General features: G+C 35.4%; 1 protein-coding gene and 1 long non-coding RNA gene across 11 annotated transcripts in view; one reads left to right on the forward strand and one right to left on the reverse strand.

Annotated features, from left to right (window-relative positions):
* Positions 1-21,509, reverse strand: part of PTPRQ (protein tyrosine phosphatase, receptor type Q) — a 296,165-nt gene that overhangs the window by 110,037 nt on the left and 164,619 nt on the right. The window lies entirely within an intron of this gene.
* Positions 1-21,509, forward strand: part of LOC113893331 — a 35,225-nt gene that overhangs the window by 5,222 nt on the left and 8,494 nt on the right. Inside the window, exon 2 of the long non-coding RNA XR_003511289.1 lies at positions 4,757-4,868. This is a non-coding gene — a long non-coding RNA (uncharacterized LOC113893331). The remainder of the gene's footprint in view (positions 1-4,756; positions 4,869-21,509) is intronic.

A 21,509-nucleotide genomic window follows, 5' to 3' on the forward strand; every position in this document is an offset into this window, starting at 1 on the left:
ATATGACCAAGTGTAGAACACTGGTATGACTCACTTGAGCAGGAGTAATTATGAGTTCTAACATACATTTTCACAGAATCACTCTAGCTGTTTTGTTTAGAATGGACAAGGGAGAGAGGGTGAAAACAGAGTAATTAGTTAGCAATTGCAGTGTCAGCATAAGACATCATGATGGCCTGCAGCAGAACTGAAGCAGCAGAAATGAAGTATTCAGATTCTGAATATATTTTGAAGGACAGCTGACGATTTGCTGACATGTGACATATGAGGTAGAAGAGAGAAAGAGGAGTAGAGGAAAGCTCTAAGGTCCTCAGGTGCAAAAAGAAAGATAAAGTCATTATTCACCAAGAAAGGGATGACTATACAAGAAGTAGACGGTGCAGAGCAAGACTAAAGATTTCTTTTGAGCTTGTTAACTTTGAATTGCCTATCAGATACCCAGAAGAGGTCAAATAATAGATGTATGCATGAGTCTGGAGTTCTGTAGAGAGGTCTGGACTTGAGTTAAAAAATTTGAATGTTCTCTTAAATTTTTACAGCATTATCTACAGACAATTTTTTAATATGAATATTAATTGTATTACACAAGTCAATCCCACAAATAGCTATATCAACATTAAAAAATTTAATAAATGGCCAAATCAATCTGGATTGAATTGTCTCATCCAATAATAGTACATCACAACTCTATTTCCATGGCTCAAAAACAGCAAATCAATTTGGTCGAGTCAAATAAAAGTCAAAAAAGTTTGTTTTTTTTTTAAAGATACAAACTGGAATAGTTGATATTATCATCCTGTACAGGCATAGCCTAAAATTTGATATTTATTTCTATTTGTTTTACAGACCTATAGATTATATCTTAATATTGCCTAAATCTGAAAAGGGGTTTCCCAGGCGGTTCAGTAGAAAAGAATCCACCCGCCAATGCAGGAGACACAGGAGACATGAGTTTCAGCTCTGGATCAGGAAGATCTCCTGGAGAAGGATATGGCAACCAACTCCAGGATTCTTGCCTTGGAAATCCCATGGACAGAGGATCCTGGCAGGCTAGAGTCCATGGGATAGCAGAGTTGGACGTGACTGAGCAACTGAGTATACACACACGAAACTGGAAGAGAAGAAAAAGTCTAATGCAATAGAAAACAAATAGTAGATTACTTAAAGCTATATGATCATATACAATTAGCCTGTTTTCAAATATTTAACATGTTTTATCATATCTTGCTGTATTTAATCAAACATTAACCTCTAAAAAAGTAGCCTTACAAACAGAACACTTACTAGACTACTTATAGCACACTCCCTCTTGTATGTTTAGTTATGTATAAAAGCAATTAGAGAAAAAGTTATTTTTAAGGAAAATGTACCTTTTCCTTAAAAATAAGGAAAAAAGAAGTTCATAATTGGCTAAAAAGTAGAATTTCCATTATTTATTGAAATCCTTCAGCCACTAAATTTTAATTCAGAGTACTTCATGATAAGATACATTTCAAACTAATCTAACACAGACCAGAGAAACCTGACTGATTTGGGGGTTCAGAAAAAATTTTAAAAGGAAAGACTGCATAAGAACAGAGAAGATTTCACTAACTATAAAGGCAGAGATTCAAGAAGAGGAGGGTAATGTGACCCAAATCAAGTTCACTATGGCTTATAATTCACATTGGCAATAACAAAGAGAGTCTGGGGACATACTACATCATGATTATAGATCGTTTGTCAAGCAATAGAAAGCTGTATCAAGCTGTCAGAATGAGACGTTCAGAAGTACATCTTTTCAAATCCAGTCATACTCGCAAATAGGTAAAGGGACAAATTCATAGACCATTTGATTTGTTCAGCAAAGAAGAAATAAGATGGTAGCAATAGGAAAGAAGTGAATTTTTAGATCTATTTTGGTGGTAGAATCCATAGAACAGGCAGATGAATCAGAAGATCACAGAATCAGAATTTGACGGCAGCTCAGAGATGATCTCTGTCAACCTGTCTTTTTACGTCTGACCTTTATGGAGGCAGATCTCCCTAAGAATTTCAGTATATATGCCTTCTTCCAGGCTTCCCTGGTAGCTCAGACAGCAAAGCATCTGCCTGCAATGCAGGAGACCCAGGTTTGATCCCTGAGTGGGGAAGATCCCCTGGAGAAGGAAATGGAAGCCCACTTCAGTATTCTTGCCTGGAAAATCCCATGGATGGAGGAGCCTGGTAGGCTGCAGTCCATGGGGTGGCAAAGAGTCGGACACGACTGAGTGACTTCACTTTCTCCTTCTTCTATGCCTTCTTCCAGTTTTTCAACCAAACACTGATATAGGCGCTGATGCAAAAAAAAATTTCCAGCTACAATTAAGAATCCAAATCGGTTTACTTTAAAATAAGGAGAGGGGACTTCCCTGGTGGCCCAGTGGCTAAGACCCTGCTTTCCCAATGCAAACGACTTGGGTTCAATCCCTGGTCGGGAAACTAGACCCCACATGTCACAACTAAGACCTGGAATAGGCAAATAAGTAAATAAATACTCTAAAAATAAAGACTAAAACAATATGTATTAAAATAGAGATTATCCAAGGGCCCTGATTTTATAACGAATCCTTTAAAAGCAGAGAGGTGTTTTTTTTTGGGGGGGTGGGGCGGGGCAGGGCTAGTTACCAAAGAGGAAGTATTTTAAGCAAGAGATTAGATTCAATGTATGAATATTTCTCAACTACTGGCTTTGAAGAAGGAAGGGACCACCTGACAAAGAATTCAGGACCTCTCTAGGAGTTAAAGACAGTCCTTGGCCAAAAGCCAGCCAGGAATTGGGGATCTTAGTTCCACAACTGTAAGAAAGCGTATTCTGCCACAACCATAGTAGCTTGGAAGAGAACCTTCACCCCACATGAGCACTTACCCCATGGAAGCTTGATTTGACCTTGTGAGACTTCGTGAGACTCTGAGAATCCAGGCATAGCACACCAGTAGGACTCTGACCTACAGAACTGTTCTCTAATAAATGGGTGGGTGTTGTTTTTTAAATCACTAAGTTTGTGATCATTCATGACCTACAATAGAAAAGTAATACAACTTTCCACTAACAAATGACCAGTCTCTACTTATCTAACCTGTTCTTAAACACACAAAGGCAAACTCAAAATCTTGAGGGGCTTTTTAAGAAATTGATTCCAGAGCACTCTATTAGTTTGTACAGCCTTCCTTATTTTAAACTGATATCTCCTATAAATCCTAGTTTGACACTGAAAATCCACCATAAGCAGGCCTAATTCTATTTTCATTTACACTTTACATCAACATTTATACCAAAGATCTATAAAGGTTTTTGTTCTGCCTTCATATCAATAAAAAAAGATTGAGCAATTACTCCAAATTTATTTATATATTATATATATATACATAAATGCCAACCTACATGTTAGATTGTGTCTCTGAAGGTCTAGACTAATTCTTGGAACAAAACAGGCATTTAAAAAATATTTCTGAAAGTATGAACAAATAAATAAGAGGGTATTACAGGAGATTTTATTTAGATAGACAACCACCAGACTGTTTCTGATGAATTATAATTTAATAGGAGATCTGACAGACAAGATGTAGCCTCCCTGGTGAAAAACATCATGTTAAGATGCTTGAATAAGAAAACATAGCACAGTGGAAACACGTGAAGGCTACTGGGTATACCAGGAGGTGAATGGGAAGACAGAAAGTTATAGGTGTAAGCCAGAATCAGATAATGTTGAGCCTTGTAGGCTAGATTCAAGATTTTTAGTTTTATCCTAAGTGCAGTGGGACTACTTGATAAGTATTATATTGCCTTTTAATTTGCATTAAAACCATTGACTGCTTTTGTCCCATAAGATCCAGTGTGTATGATCAGAAATTTCCTTTCTTTCTAGTCCATCACCAACTACTCCTTTCCTGTTTCCTTTACCGAGGGTTTACTAAGCAGCTAGAGGTGGGAGGAAAAAAGGATGCATTCTCTATTTAGGAGCTGGAGAAGGCAAAAGAGGCTACCCTTTCCTTGTATTTCAGCAGAAGGGATGATGAGATGCACATGGCTCTCTGATCAACTTTTTTATTCCCTCAGATTTCAGGAAAGAAGACTTTAATGGCAAAGTCTGTGGCACAGTAAAAAAAAAAAAAAATTCAGCAGATTAATATTGGTCCACAGGCTCTACATTCTGTAATTAAGTTTTGCAGAGAAGTAAAGGTCTAGATAGGACAGTACTTTAACTTGGCAAAGAAGCAAGATCTATACAAGTTATTCTAACCTAACTAAAGGAAGAGTAACAATAAATGCAATTGCCTTCCTTATGACAGCACAGGCATGGGCCTTGCACAAGACACCCAGAGTCTGGCATGGATGCGCCACTCAGTAAGTGTTGATATTTGACTAAATTATGGTTCATAACACAGTCCTTTGGTTTTCATGTGCTACAAAAATTTGTCCACACTTTTCACTCAAATGTATTTAGAAAGATGAACCAGAAATAAATCTAATCTGAGGCCAAATATATAGTATAACTTCATAGACAGTTTTTTTTTCTTAACAAAGCTACCTGATGTGCATATAAATAACTAGCAGTAAACTTCATTTATATCCAGCATCTTCTCTTTTGATGAACTGTGTGTTGAACTAGACTATTTCAAGGCAACTGCCCTATTGAATTACAGATACAAAAAGGATTACACTCATTTTAGCATGGAGAATCAGATTTCCATTCTTTAAGAATGACTAAAAACCTCAAACTTTTTCTATTCACAGATGGTACTCATTTGAACACATCATTCCATGCTTCCTGGAATAATCACGCAGCTTGCTTAGATTTTCTGAACATGACTGAACTGTGATGAAGCGATCAACATTCTCTGCCAAGGTATTCCGTAAATTATATTTTTATTCATAAATTATTCTTATCAGAGAAATACTTTTATCACGGTTGAAATGAAGTCTACAGATCTATACAAGTAAAATTTGTTAACGGTTTAAATGCATATCAGCTTTTAGTGATTACTTAGTATATCCCACTTAGAAGGTGAAAATGTGTATAAAATATAATTACTCTCTAAATGTCTGAATATCAGTTATTAGAAGTTGCTACACTCTTAGGATGGTAGCATTAACCTGGTTAACTGTGGTAATATGGAGACCAAGTTTCCTTAATTCTTAGTCATGACTGCATACATTTATCTTCAAGCACAGATACACTCTCTTTTAAGCAAAACAAATGTCTGAAAAATTTATATTTATAAATATCTATAAAACTTACCAAAGTATCAACACAATCTTTCCTAGTTTAGGAATATTTTTGTCTGTACTTATTTTAGATAAACTATAAAACACAAGGTACAAATATATGATCTGAGCATAAACAAACAAAAATACAGTTTGCTAACACCAAAATAATATGGCTCAATATAAACATAGAAATGCCTGCAAAATTAAGTGCAAAAAAATTTCCTCATACCAGATAAATTTTGCACTAACTTGAATTTAATCAATATCATTTACTAGGCATTCAGATTGAGTGGTGTGCCAAGTCTTAGGATATAAATATATATGAAAGTAATTTAGCCAATAGAAACTATCACATACAGGTGATGCCAAAAGGAAGATTCCAAGGAAAGAGAAGGTCTGGGAGGTATAACCTGAAAGAACAATTGATGACTGGTAGAGATGAGGGAGAAATAACGTTTAAGTAGATTAATAAGGAGAGAGATACATTACGTAGCAACAAGATGTCTGTCACGGGCTGGGAAATATACCAGATTGGAGAAAAGAAATTGTAAGGAAGTTATAAGAAAAAAATGGGGGGGCGGAGGTGGGGGAGGGTGGTGGTATTAAGTGTGGTGTTATTGAAAGGCACTGCAACTTTGAGAGATGAGCTTATATGACTATTGCAGAATGCAGAGAACAAGGGACAGAGATTAACTGGTAAAGTATAAACTTAAAGACAATCCTGAGCCTCTGTATAATAAGTTATGTAAGGTAAACTTAATAGAAACTGGTTAGATACCACATATATCCAAGACAATATAAGTTACAATGATAACAAAGAATAATTAAGAACAGAGCTAAAAGAAAGAGGCAAAAGAATATTGGCCCAAAATGTGATGATATAGTAGGCAGAGAAAAAACAGGGGTAAACAAGTGGAATAAACCCAAGCATTAAGTTAATAGATCAAATGTACATTGTACACTTCCTAGAAGTAGGCTATGACTTGGCTCTCATGCAACAGAAAATAATACAAAGGAAAAAATTAAGATGGTAAATCTCTGTGACCATAAATAAAGGCAAATTAAATGAACAGGAAACATGCAATAAACTCTGGTATTGAGATCAAAGGTATTGCTCTCCCTCCTCTCCCTGACCCCCACCAAATCACACAAACAATACCATATAATTTAACAAACAATGTCATCAATAACGTCCTTACATAGGAAATACTTAGTATGTTTAACTTGGCTCTTTCTTTTGTCTCTCAATGTAGGTGGGTGGAATAATTATCAAACACATTTATGTAAACCTATTTCTTCAGAGATTCTAATTACTCAGTTTTAAGTACACTTCTCTCTGGCAGTCTTGCTGAAACCAGAGATAGATTCTGCAGTAGGTGAAACAAAATTTCCCAACATTTGTTATGTAAATATGTACAAAGCTGAGAATATGGAATGATGAACTCTTATTAGTATGCCAAATTAAATCATAAAACTGTCATTTTCATCAAAGAACTGAGAAACTATCCATAAACAGGACTAAGGTTTTCTAAAAAAAATTTAAGTGTCTGTCACGGTGCACCCATAGGTAGACAATTAGGGATCCAAAATTCTATGGACCACAGCTATAATAGTTTTTAAACCAAATATTATTAAAAACATAAGATTCAGAAAAATATCTCAGTAAAACTTCAGGGTGAAAATGTCACTTTCTTGGGGAGAACTCAACAAGAAAAATGATGACACATTCTATTTGGAGGCAAAGTGACTTGATTTGTTTTATAGAGTCATTAGTTTGAAAGCTCTATATAGCAGGTCATCTCACGAGAATATCTATCAAAATGACAACCTCGATTTGAAGTAGTTTATCAGAAGCAGTTCTTAGGGGAGTAATTATATAGCAGAATTAATTGTCTATTAAGACCACTCATGTTAATACCACCTGGAGACTAAGCTGAACTACTGACACTGAAGAAGAAATGAGAATGATGTACTGGTTAGTGCTGATTTGCTTGAGGATGGAATTTGAATAAATAAAATGCTAGTTTCAAATCTTGCTAGCATGAATATATAGAATTGTCTTGAGAGGAAAAGCTTAGAGTAAGAGGTGAAAGAAAGAAATTCTGAGACCACCAAAAACCAAGAGAAAAGAACGTATTTTAACAGAAAGAAGCAATTAAGGAATTCTACTCAAATCTTGAAGAGTTGTGAAATGAAATTCACTCAGTCGTGTCCAACTCTGCGACACCATAGACTATTCAGTCCATGGAATTCTCCACACCAGAATACTAGAGTGGGCAGCCTTTCCCTTTTCCAGGGGAATCTTCCCAACCCAGGGATCAAACCCAGGTCTCCCATATTGCAGGTGGAGTCTTTACCAGCTAAGCCACAAAGGAGTAAGAGGTAGGAAGAAACAATTTGGCTTTGAATCCATGAGGGTGAATAAACATTTAAGGGGGATGATATTTATAGTATCAGAATAGCAGATGACCTAAAAAAAAAAAAAATTGAGTCTCAGTCAAGTCAATATTTAATCCAGGGTAAATTAGAATAGGAAAACTAAATTACAAAAATTAAAAAAAAAACTCATGTAAGCCAATAATGTCAGGCACACATTGGTACATAAGAAATATTTAACAAATAAATGAATATGTGAACAAACTAGTGGATGGATACATGGATGCGTGGGTGAATACGTGGATTTCAAGAAGAAAATATCACCAATGCCATCACCAATATTGACTGATGAACAAGTGTCACCAATGCTGATTACAATCAGTTCAGTTCAGTTGCTCAGTCGTGTCCAGCTCTTTGCGACCCCATGAATCTCAGCACGCCAGGCCTCCCTGTCCATCACCAACTCCCGGAGTTCACTCAGACTCACGTCCATCGAGTCCGTGATGCCATCCAGCCATCTCATCCTCTGTCGTCCCCTTCTCCTCCTGCCCCCAATCCCTCCCAGCATCAGAGTCTTTTCCAATGAGTCAACTCTTTGCATGAGGTGGCCAAAGTACTGGAGTTTCAGCTTTAGCATCATTCCTTCCAAAGAACACCCAGGGCTGATCTCCTTTAGAATGGACTGGTTGGATCAAGTGCTACTTAAAACCATTCTTTTTTAAAGACTGGCTGTATGGAAAACCTTGATAGAGTAAAATATAAAAAGACTCCTGGATCAAAAGTTTGGGGAAAGTTCTATAAGTTAGACGGATTTGGGTTGTTCAAGGATTATGAGAGAGAAAGAATAAAAGGAGAGAAGTAGGGAAAAAAGTCAAGAGGAGAAAGGATCAAAGGACTGAGTGAGACTGGAGACACTGAAATAATGTTTGTGTTGTTTAGTCCCTAAGTCATGTCCAACTCTTTGGCAACCCCATGGATTGTAACCCACCAGGTTCCTCTGTCCATGGGATTACCTAGGCAAGATTACCGGAGTGAGTTGCCATTTCCTTCTCTAGGGCATCTTCCAGACCCATGGATCGAACCTGTGTTTCCTGCACTGGCAGGCAGATTCTTTACCACTTAGTCACCTGGGAAGCCCATGAAATAATGTAGCCAATAGAAAAATCGGTTACATTTTGGATTGCCAAAATATTTAAGAACAAAAATACCATTTAAAGTCATGTATATTATTGCAATGTAAACCCTTCCTTTATGTATTCACATGTTCAGTAAGGCTATTATATATAAAAGTGCATGGTGTGACTAGAATTGTCAAAACCATGCAAAAATTTCCTGAAGTAGTCAAAAAGTTATATAAGCACATTCTATTATCCCAACCTAATGAGTTTGAGAGATCTCTTCTGATCATGCCAGAATAGCTAGTGTCACACTGATCCTTCTGCAGATAACAACTATGACCTCTGTGGGCAGGGAGGGACAGCTTCTGGCTTATGGTGTCAGGGATGCAGGATTGCCAGAGTAGTTGCAAAAGGAAGAAGTCACTAAGGGGTCAGACCCAAACTCTGGGTCTGAACTCCCTAGAAATCCTCGGCCATTCTCATAATTGTGAAAGTATATAGGGCATGCCAAGAAGAAAAGTGGAAAGAAACAGATGAAAACCTTACTAGAAATTTTAGTTGCTTCCCATTGCGGACGAGGTAAAATTCAGAATTTGAATCACACCAAATTAAGGAATTAAGTAGCAAGCCTCATTTCAAAATCCCAAAAGGATCATACATTTACTTTTTTGCTCTATTGTCCCAGAATTAAGGAATTCTCTCCACAGATATGGTTGAAACCATAATCACACATTCACAGAACTATAATACAGTAATTTAATGGGTTGTTAGAATGAAAAGTCAACACTCTTCAAAAGAAGATAACAAAATCCAGAGTTTCTGCACAACATCACCAACAACATAAAATTTAGGTTTAAAAACTACTATGCAGACAGGAAAATTTCTACTGACATAAAAAAAATGTATCTCATAGTCAGGAGGAAAAAGTATTCAACAGAAAGATCATGGAATAACACAGGTGTGGGAATTAACAGAAAACTAATTTAAAGAAGCTATGATAAATATTTTATTTGACTTAATGGAAAACAAAGCAAATGAGGAATTTCAGCAGAGAAATGGAGATAAGGAAACAGAACTAAATGGAAATTATAGAGTTTATAACTATAATACCTGACATGATACTGAATTTGTTTAATACCAGATTAAAGATGGCAGAATATAGTCAATGAACATTATGGCACATCAATACAAACCTGATCTACAGAATAAAGGGAAAAAAAGCTAGAAATTTTAATAAAGCCCTGTCCTTTAAGAGGTACGGAATTAGAATCCCAGAAGAAAAGAATAGTAAAGGGCAGAAAAAGAATTTAAAAATGATGGCCCCAAATTTCTCAAATTTTAGAAAATTATTAATTTACCAATACAGAAAACTAAATGAACTCACAGCAAAATATATGCAACAGAAACCACACTAACCATATTATTATAAAATTGCTTAAAAGAAAAAATCTTGAAAATTGCCCCTTAAATAACCTTTCATACATAATAGATAGTGATATAAATAGTAGTTAACATCTCATCAGAAATAATAAGAACCAGAAGACAAAGGAAATACATCTTTAAAGAGAAAAATATTGGGTTGGGGCAACTATCAACCCAGAATTATATAATCCACAGAAAAAGTTCCTCAAAAGTGAAAACAAAATAAATATATTTTCAATGAAGTAAAATCTGAATTTCATTTCAGCATACCTGCAATAGCAGAAATTCTAAATGGAGTTCTTTAGTTGAAGGAGAAATGATGTCACATATAACTTATAACTACTGGCATAGAAGATACCAATACTGATAATTATATGGGAAACATATGGTCTTCATTTATTTTAATGTCTACTGGCTATACAAGTAAAAGTAATACCAAAAATTGTGAGGTTTAAAATGTAAATATATGTAAATCACTTAAAATATATAGATGTCAAATGTATGACAATATATATGTAATTGTACTTTTACAAAGTTCATATATTTTATGTGAAGTTGTACAATATTAATTTAACTACAATAAACTCAGGAATTATATTGTAACCCCTTGATCAACCACTAAAAATAATGACAAAGAAGTATAGATAAAAATCTTATAGAGAAATTAAAACACAAAGCTAAAACCTCCAATTAAGGAGGCAATAAAGAACAGAGGAGCTAGAAAACAAATAGCAAATAGAACTAACCTCAACTAATTCAATTTAGTTTAGTTCTATTCGCTATTTGTTTTCTAGCTCTTTTTTCCTCTGTTCTTTCTTTAATGGACTTCCCGAGGGTGTCTCAGATGGTAAAGAATCTGCCTGCAATGCAGGAGACCCAGGTTTGATCCCTGGGTCGGGAAGATCCCGTGGAGAAGGGAATGGCAATGCGCTCGAGTATCCGTGCCTGGAGAATCCCATGGACAGAGGAGCCTGGTGGGCTACAGTCCATGGGGTCACAAAGAGAAGGGCATGACTGAGCGAGTAACATTTTCACTCCAACTTACTTAATTACTTTAAATATAAATAGATTAAATGCTCCATTTAGAAGACAGTGATTGTCAAATAAGATAAAAATGAAAGACCCAATTATCTGCTACCCACAAGAGAAAATTTGTACACCAGACATACAGTTTAAATATGATACAAATAATTCAAAAGATAAAAAAAAACATACAAAACAAAACAGTAGAGCATGTGCCAATATTAATATTAGACTAAAGAATCTTTAAGGCAAGGAGGGTTTTATACCTGGAGCCTATTATACAGAGTGAAGTAAGCCAGAAAGAAAAACACCAATACAGTATACTAACGCATATATATGGAATTTAGAAAGATGGTAACAATAACCCTGTGTACGAGACAGCAAAAGAGACACTGATGTATAGATCAGTCTTATGGACTCTGTGGGAGAGGGAGAGGGTGGGGAGATTTGGGAGAATGGCATTGAAACATGTATAATATCGTGTATGAAACGAGTCACCAGTCCAGGTTCGATGCACGATACTGGATGCTTGGGGCTGGTGCACTGGGACAACCCAGAGGGAGGGTATGGGGAGGGAGGAGGGAGGAGGGTTCAGGATGGGGAACACAGGTATACCTGTGGCGGATTCATTTCAATATTTGGCAAAACTAATACAATATTGTAAAGTTTAAAAATAAAATAAAATTAAAAAAATAAAAAATAAAAAAATAAAAGATAATTTATAATGATTAAAGGGTCAGTTAGGAAGTTATAACAATTATAACTGTGTATGCGTTTAATAAATAAAACTCTAAAGTACATGAACAAACTACTGACAGACTTAAAGAAGAAATAGACAAATCCACAATACATCTGGATATTTTATATTTGCTTATCAATAACTGATAGTATAATTTTTACTGAAAAGTGATAAGAATATAGATTTGTAAAACATTATCATATTGAACTAATACCTACAACTTTTATGGACAACAACTGAAAAATAGACCTTATTTTCAAATATGCATGGAAGAATATTCAACAAGATAAATTAAATGCAGAGCCATAGAAACTGTCCCAACTAATTTTTAAAAATTAATGTTATAGACATATTCTCTAACAATGGCAAAAAATTAAAATTTGATAATATGTAGATATCTAGAAAAGTACCAAAAATTTGAAATTAAATACATTTTTAAATAACTATGGCTCAAAGAAGAAATTTCCAAGGAAATTAGAGAATATCTTTATTTAAAGAGTCAAAAATTTTGATATATAATTTTTTATATAAAAGGAGATTTATAGCTATAAATGTTTATATTTAGAAAAAAGGGAGGCTTAAAATCATTATGTTAAGAAAAATATGCTAGACACAAAAAGATAAATACTACAAGATTGTATTATGTGTGGGCTATACAAAAGGCAAGTTCATGGAAACAAAGTGGAGCAATGCTTGCCAGGGACTGGGGAGAGAGAGGTGACGGAGGATATTGGTCAAACGGTACAAATTTTAGTTATATGGATAAGTTATAAGAAACTAATGCACAGCATGGTGACTATAGTTAATTATGATGTACTGTATACTTGAAAATGGTTAAGAGAGTAGATCTTAAGTGTTCTCACTACACACAAATAAAAGGTAAATATGTGAGGTGATGGATAGTGTGATGGGGGAATCATTTCATAATGGATACATATATCAATGCACTGCACTGAATACCTTAAATATATCCAATATTTGTTCATCAATCATACCTCAATAAAGCTGAAGAAAAAAGAAAGTAAAGAAAAAAACTATGATCTATATCCTCACCATAAAAATAGAGAAAAAAGAAGAGCATATTAAAAGTAAAATATTTAGAAGGAAGAAAGTAACAGAGATCAAGACTCAATAAAATAAAAATTAATAAGAGCATATTAAAAAATGCAAAAGTTAGTTCTTTAGATAAGTTAATAAAACTCACAAACACTTGTCAAGCCATATACAAAATGATAATGCATCTGATCAAATGTGGTCCATCCCAGGAAGGTAAAGTGAAAGTCGCTCAGTCATGTCCAGCTCTTTGCAACCTCATGGACTATACTGCTGCTGCTGCTAAGTCTCTTCAGTCATGTCTGACTCTGTGCGACCCCATAGACAGCAGCCCACCAGGCTCCCCCATCCCTGGGATTCTCCAGGCAAGAACACTGGAGTGGGTTGCCATTTCCTTCTCCAATGCATGAAAGTGAAAAGTGAAAGTGAAGTCGTTCAGTCGTGTCCGACTCTTAGCGACCCCATGGACTGCAGCCTTCCAGGCTCCTCCATCCATGGGATTTTCCAGGCAAGAGTACTGGAGTGGGGTGCCATTGCCTTCTCCCCATGGACTATACAGTCCACGGAATTCTCCAGGCCAGAATACTGGAGTAGGTAGCCTTATCCCTTCTCTAGGGGATCTTCCCAACCCAGGGATTGAACCCAGGTCTCCCACATTGCAGGTGGATTCTTTAACAGCTGAGCTACAAGGGAAACCCAAGAATACTGGAGTGGGTAGCCTATCCCTTCTCCAGGGTATCTTCCCGACCGAGGAATCAAACTGGGGACTCCTGTGCTGCAGGCGGATTCTTTTTCAACTGAGCTATCAGGGAAGCCCTCAGGAAGGTAAAGTTTACTTAATATTTTAAAAATTAATCATATACCACAGTAAATAATAATTTACCATAGTAACAGAATACAAGAGAAAAAAGCATATGTCAAGGGCATCTACAGACATCCTACAGTACACATCATACAAAACAGTGAGGGACAGATGCTTCCTCTTTCAACTGGGAACAATGCAAGGATATCCTTTTATTACATCCTTTGATATAGTATCAGAGTCTAGCCAGTGCAATGTGGTAAGGGAAAATAAATCATAGGTTTTAGAAAGAAAGAGATTAAAAATTACTTTAATTGTAGATGCAATGATATTTTTAAATGCAGAAAATTCTAAAGCAATATATACAATCTTCTATGTCCAATAAACATATTTAGCAGTTATAGGATACAATATCAAAAAAACAAAAATCACCTGTATTTCTAGATTCTACCTCAAACAACTGGTGACTAAAATTAAAATAACTCTACTTCCAATATCATAAAATATTAGATAGGAATAATTTAAACAAAAGATGTAAAATTCATTTGCTGTGAACTACAAAGCGCTGCTGAAATTAGAGTCTAAAAATGGAGACATATACCATGTTCATGGATTACTTACTATTAAAATGACACTTCTCCCTAAATACATGAGCAGATTAAATGCAATCCCAATGAAAATGCCACAGGGTGTTTTGGTAAACATTAACAAGGTGATTCTAATTATAAAATTTGTATGGAAATACAAAGAACTAAATAGCTAAAACAACTTGGAAAAGAACACATTTATGGAAGTCACACTACCTCATTTCATGACTTGTTTCCTACAAAACTAATAAACACAATGTGGAATTCATGAAGGCGGACAAACAATAGACGAGGATATATTTCAGAAAGACAGTGACGTGCACACGGTCCAATATTTGCTTTTTGACAAAGCTACCAAGGTAATTAAATAAGGAAAAAGAAACTTTTTAACAAAGAGTTTTGTAAAAATTGAGCAAAAATATTAAAAAGGAACTTTAAATCATACCTCATGCTATGTATATATACAAAATTCTAGGTGATTTATGGATATAAATATTAAAGCTAAAACGATAAACTTTCTAGAATAAAAGGATAATACTTTCATGATCTTGAAGTAGGCAATTATTTCTCAGGACACAAAATGTACTAATGTGAAATTAAAAACTGCTGATTTGGATTTCATTAATATTAAAATAATCTGCTCATCCAAAGGTACCATTAAGGAAATAGTCAAGTCGTTGACTAAGAGATATTTGTTATACATACATCTAATAAAGGATGTGTATTCAAAATATATAAAGAATTCCTATAACTCAGCACTAAAAAGAAAAGCCACTCAATAAAATATAGGCTAAAGTGTTGAACAGAAAGCTCCCCAGAATGACAGACCAGTCCTCACTTTGCATGTTCTAATATGTCTGAATTTCTGCTTTTATGGTTTAATTAAATAACACCTGACTGCCCAAAACAAGGGTTAAACTTTGTTACCTTTATATATTAACTATGAGTACTTGCATAAAGTGCTTCACTGCTATTGGTTCCGTCCACAAAATCGTTACATAAATAGTAGATGGAGGGACTTTCCCGATGGTCCAGTGGCTAAGACTCAGCTCCCAGTGCAGTGGGCCTGGGTTTGATCCCTGGTCAGGGAAGTAGATCTCATATCCCACAACCAAGAGTTTGCTTGCAGCAACTAAAAGATTCTGCATGCTGCAATGAAGACTGAAGATTCTAAGTGACGCAGCTAAGACTTGGCACAGCCAAATAAATAAATATTAAAAAAAAAAAGACAGATATACATTATAACGTGAGGCCCAACATATCCTTTCTTTCGAAACTTATCCTTGATTGGTCACTGTGCATCTGTTACTTAGTTCATGCACAGGCAGCAAAGTGTGTAGTTACATTGATTCCTGTCTTTCCTGTGCATATGTCACATGCCCATACGCATGTTGGAAGCTAATCTGAACTCTGAAAGGAGTATAAAAATTTGCCAAGTCATAGAAAAGATGCTCTCTTTATATCATAAGCTGAACAGTGAGAAAAAGAATGCAAGCACTCTTGATATGTTTTTAATAAAGAAAGTGAATACTTTCACTCTCATTATTTCTAATGTTTTAAATTACAGTGTATTAAATATTGCTTTTATAGTTTTTTCATTTCCTATGTATTTGTAACTGACAGGAACAGAGTTTTTAATGTAGTGGCAAACATTTTTGAAGGTTAGGGAATGAGCATCACTTTCCCCATTGATTATTAAGGTTGCTTGCACACATTATACAGACAGCTTTGCACTCATCTTTATGGCCCCACACCACCAGGCAAAGCAAAAACTGCCTTTATATGAAGGATCAATAACCATGTTAAAGGAATTAACATCATTAAACATCACTGAGATGAAAATTGAACTCATAATAAGAGAGAAGTTCTTTTATACCAGCTAGACTGTCTAAAATTATAAAGACTGATAATGCCAAATTGTGCTGACACTGAGAAGTATGACGTTGGGTGAGTATTTAAAATCATACAAGCACTTGTTAGTTTTGTGAACAGTTAAAACATGGATCTAGACTATGACCCAGGAAGTCCAAAAAAAAGTTTTATATAAAAATATCGATAGCATTTTTATTCATAACAGTTTGGAACAGTTCATGCATCAGTCAAAAGAAAGTGAAAGTGTCAGTCGCTCAGTCGTGTCCTGCTCTTTGCAGCCCTGTGGACCATAGCCTGCCAGGTTCCTCTGTCCATGGAATTATCCAGGCAAGAATACTGGAGGGGGTTACCATTTCCTTCTCCAGGGGGTCTTCCTGACCCAGGGATCACACGCAGATCTCCTGCATTACACACAGATTTTTTTACCCTCTAAGCCACTAAACATACAAATAAGGGAGTATTCAAATGATGGAAATTGACTCAATAATAAAAGAAACAAATTGCTGAACCCTCAACAACATGAATTTCACAATTATGTTGAAAGAAATAGGCCAAATATAAAAGAGTACAATAGGTGAAGAACAAGTGAAACTAATCTGTGTTGACTGAAATCAGGATAGTGGGTGTCCAAGGGAACTTTCTGTGGAAGATGGAAATGTTCTATATGGTGTTGAATGGTGGTGGTTAAAAATGGCTGTACGCCTGTGTGGAAACTCATTTAATTGTACAATTAAGTTCTGTGCATCTCACTGTATATAATTTCCCATAATTAGAAAATGTTTAAAAAAAAGAAAAAAGCTTTCCCATTAGAACATAACAATAATTTCAAAATAAGAAATTTAGAATAAGAATTCTAAATTCAAAGTAAGAAATATAGAAAATTAAAATACTAGATACTGATACACTAATATTTTATAAACCTAGATATTATGGAAAAAATTGTGAGCTTTATTGTATTTCTCATATGTCCATACTAGAAAAGAAGCCTTACAGATTAGTCCAAGAATGCCAACAATTACTTTCAATTCTCTTTTGGTAACTGTTCAATCTTCAGGAAGATTTCCTAATAGTACTTATAATAATAGCATTCTATCCAGTTTCTAAGGAGTATGTCTCACACAGTTAATAATTTCTCTGTAATAATGTCCTAAATACAAAATTAGTTTTTAATTTCAAGTCTAAAAATGTTAGGCTGCCATACATAACAAATATTAATGTATTATTAATATTAATAGTAGCATTAATATTAAATATTAATATTAATAGCATTAATATTTGTTACATTTAATACGTTACTAATAGAATCTTGGCTTTAAAAAAAAATCTTATCTAGAGCTTCTGTGGTAGCTCAGTGGTAAAGAATCTGCCTGCTAATGCAGAAGACAAGGGTTCGATCCCTGATCCAGGAAAATTCCACATGCCATGGGGCAACAGAGCTTGCGCATCACAACTATTGAGCCTGTGCTCTAGAACCCATGAGCCACAACTGTTGAGCCCACACACCACAACTATAGTCTGTGCTCTACAATAAGAGAAACCATTGCAATGAGAAGCTCATGCACTGTAACTAGAGAAAAGCCTGTGCAGCAACAAAGACCCAGGATAGCCAAAAGTAAATAAAATAATAAACTTAAAAAAAATCTTATCTAAAGTAGACCAATTTAATTAGTAATAAATGTCAGAAGGGCTGCCCTGGAGGCTCAGACGTTAAAGAATCTGCCTGCAATGTGGGAGACCTGGGTTCGATCCCTGGGTTGGGAAGATCCCCAGATGGAAGAAATGGCAATCTGCTCCTGGCCTGGAGAATCCCATGGAGAGAGGGGCCTGTCAGGCTACACTCCATGGGGTTGCAAAGAGTCAGACATGACTGAGCGACTTTCACACATGCAAAAATGTCAGAAAATTGAGCTACTGGATTTTACCATAGCCTTTAATTGGTATAGATTTCATTATTGTGATCCATATGGATTTATACTATCTTTCTAACCCTGCAAATTGTTTCTAAAGTAATAATTCATAATAAGGTATCCAGGCACTGAATTAATGGGTGATTCAAGGATGTGGTGAATAGGAGGTAGTGAATATTTAAATTACAATAATAAAATTAATATACTAAGAAATGTTACTTGATCTGAATTCTGAAAGTGTTTCATCATAGAGTGGCTCCTATTTATGCACATTTTATATTTATAAAATGGCTTCTTCCTCAAAAGTTGTTTTCTTATATACCATGAAAAATATTTGAAATTCACTAAGTTGAGGTTAACAATAATTTGTACAACCTACTATTTGCTTAAAGCCTTTTCTTTATATTCATACTGCACTGATTTTAATTGTCTAAATTAATGTAATATTATTAATGAAATTGTGCTATCATTAAAACCCATTTATCCTACATTTCAGAGTTTTTTCACCATTAGTAAATGTTTTTCCCTGAAGTTTATAATCTCATAAATATAAGGAGCACATTCCTGAGCCTTTAAGTCAAAAGGTTACCAAAAAGAAAGAAGAGGGGTTTTTGCATGTACACGCACATGCATAATTTACTTCAAAAGGGAAGTAAAAGAAAATAAGAAAAAAATGAGGTGAAATTGAGGAGGAGGTTGATATGTAAAGGCTGTTATGAAAAGTATCAACTACAGCTGCATAGAACAGGAATGGAAAATAGGGTAATAAGATATGCCCCAATTCCTAAATAAGTTAATAAAAATGTTGCTTGAAGAACAGCTGGCTTTAGCTGGAGCTGGAATGAAGAAAACAGTGGTTGCCTGGAGTCCACTTAATGAAAGGTATTAGAACATCAGTGGGGTCAAGGAGAATTATGCAGAGTAACTCAGATTCATTTTTTTTTTTTTTTTTACAAAAAGGAATTACATTTAAAAGGACTTTTAAACTTATAATTTAGAATTTGATACTTATGACACAAATTCATAATGGCAAACATTACACCTTTGGAATTGATCCAGGATAAAAAATGTGATATGTGTCTAGAAACTATAAAATTTCCTAGAATGGCTTCAGTATTTCATAGATCTTATTAACTCATAGTATTTTTAATATTATAGGTTAAGCATATATATGATCATAGAAAATTAGTTTTCCTAAACTTTAAATCCATATTTGGACAGAAGTATGTAAATATACTTACAACATAAACATCCCTGCACAAATTAATGAAATTCATATTATATTCCTGAATTTCCCTACTCCATAATGACTCTATTTAGATACTGTGAAATAATGAGAAAAAATATTTTCATTCCAATAAGTACAAATGATCAGGTAAATTTCTAAGGTAAGTGAAGTATCATAATATAGTAGAAAGAGTCCTGGATTTGCAAGAGTTCTGCTAATAATTAGCTAAAGCAAACTCAGTAGATAGTAAGCCTCTATGCTTCATTTCCCAAATTTGCAAAATGAAATGACTGATGGGATTATCTCTGAAATCTAATGAAGACCTAAGATTATATAAATTTTAAAAGCATAAGAAAATAATTGTTTTGTAATAGTTTTCCTAGTAGCCCCTGACAGAGTACTTCGTACACATTAAATAACTTATTCTTGAATATATGGATAAAAAGGGTACTACGCTTGATATTCAACAAATCCTCACAAATGAACTTCAGGCTTTCAAGATGGAGTAGATATATTCACCCAGTTCCCTCCACAAAGTACAACTAAACCCATGGACATTAAATATAAAACAAACATAAACTTCTGAAAGGTGGTGAGAAGACAAAGCAACTAGGGAACTCAGGACCCAGGGAACAGCGCAGCAGTGAGCTCCCTGGGTTTTCCTTTTTGCCGCGTATATCCCCAAAGCCAGCAATCCCCAGCTGCACCCAGCTCAGACTGAAAAAGCCTCAGTAAAAGCTTGCTCCCTCTAACAGAAAAAACAAACAAAAAACAAAACAGTGCAGCCTGGGCAAGATAGAAAACGTTTAGACAATAACAGCTCTACCCAAAAGCTACAGAAAAAAGGCTGTGGTCCCTCTTCCTCCCATGACAACAAAGGCCAAATGAAGAAACTAGTCTTCTGCCTTCACTAGGCAGTAATCCCCACCATCTTTGATAGAGTGAGGCAAAATAGCAAGCCAGAACTTCCACCCTTTCCAGAGGGATTAAGATCTGTCCACCACGTCAGTGGAGGATATGGGGAAAGCAGTTATGAGGCACTCTTCTTGGTGGAAGCCTCATGGGCAGCCTTCTTTCTCATGCTCACCCAGCATCCTCCCCTTGGGTGTCAACAAAAGGCCAAATGGGAAACTTGGATTTCTCCCCACATCTGGCAGTAATGGAGATGTGCTCTCATTTTCTCTACTAGAGTGCTATCAAAGGAAACCATCACAAATTTAATATCCCTAGGAGTTATAGGACTATTCAAAGCATCTATTAATAATTCATATTAGCTGAGCTGTGGTCACTGTGATTTTAAAGAGTAAGTTCATTTCATCCAAGGTGCAACATTGTTGGTATTATCCCCTTATTATCCTTTTGATATCTGCAGTGTCCGTAATGATCTCATTCCTAAATACTGGTAAATCTGTGACTTCTTTTTTCCTTTCTTGGGCTCACTAGAAGCCTGTCAATTTCATCCTTTCAAAGAACCAGTTCTTTGTTTACCTGATTTTTCCTCTTGCTTTCTGTTTTTTATTTCATTGATTTTGTTTTTGGTTTTATTATTCACATCCTTCAGTAGATCTTCCTTTTCTTTTTCTAGACTCTAGTTGGGCCGTGGCGGGGCGGGGGGGGGGGGGGGGCGGGTGGGGGAGGAGTTAGATTATTAACCTGAGGTGTTTCTTCTTTTCCAATGTATGCATTTAGTGATAGAAATTTCCCTCTCTTCACTGCTTTAACTGTTTCACACATTTTGATATATTGTGTTTTCATTTCATATCAATTCAACACATTTTAGTTTACTGTATTTTTTATTTCTCTTTTCTTTTTGACAAATGTATTATTTAGAAGTGCCACTTTTTACAACTGATTTGATGTACATTTCACCTCCCATTTTGCATCCTGAGAGCCTTAAACTTAATTTTAAAACTCCTCAAAAAGATATCTCCATGACTAGATGGTTCCACTAAACAACTCTGCCAAACGTTTAAAGAAAAATTCCCAGGGGGCGCTAGTGGTTAAGAACCCGCCTGCCAATGCAGGAGACTTAAGAGACGAGGGTTTGACCCCTGAGTTGGGAAGATCCCATGGAGAAGGAAATGGCCACCTACTCCATTATTCTTGTCTGGAGAATTTCATGGACAGAGGAGCCTGGTGAGAATAGAGTCAC

The sequence above is a fragment of the Bos indicus x Bos taurus genome, chromosome 5, assembly GCF_003369695.1.
Source record: "Bos indicus x Bos taurus breed Angus x Brahman F1 hybrid chromosome 5, Bos_hybrid_MaternalHap_v2.0, whole genome shotgun sequence".
Taxonomy (NCBI): Eukaryota; Metazoa; Chordata; class Mammalia; order Artiodactyla; family Bovidae; genus Bos; species Bos indicus x Bos taurus.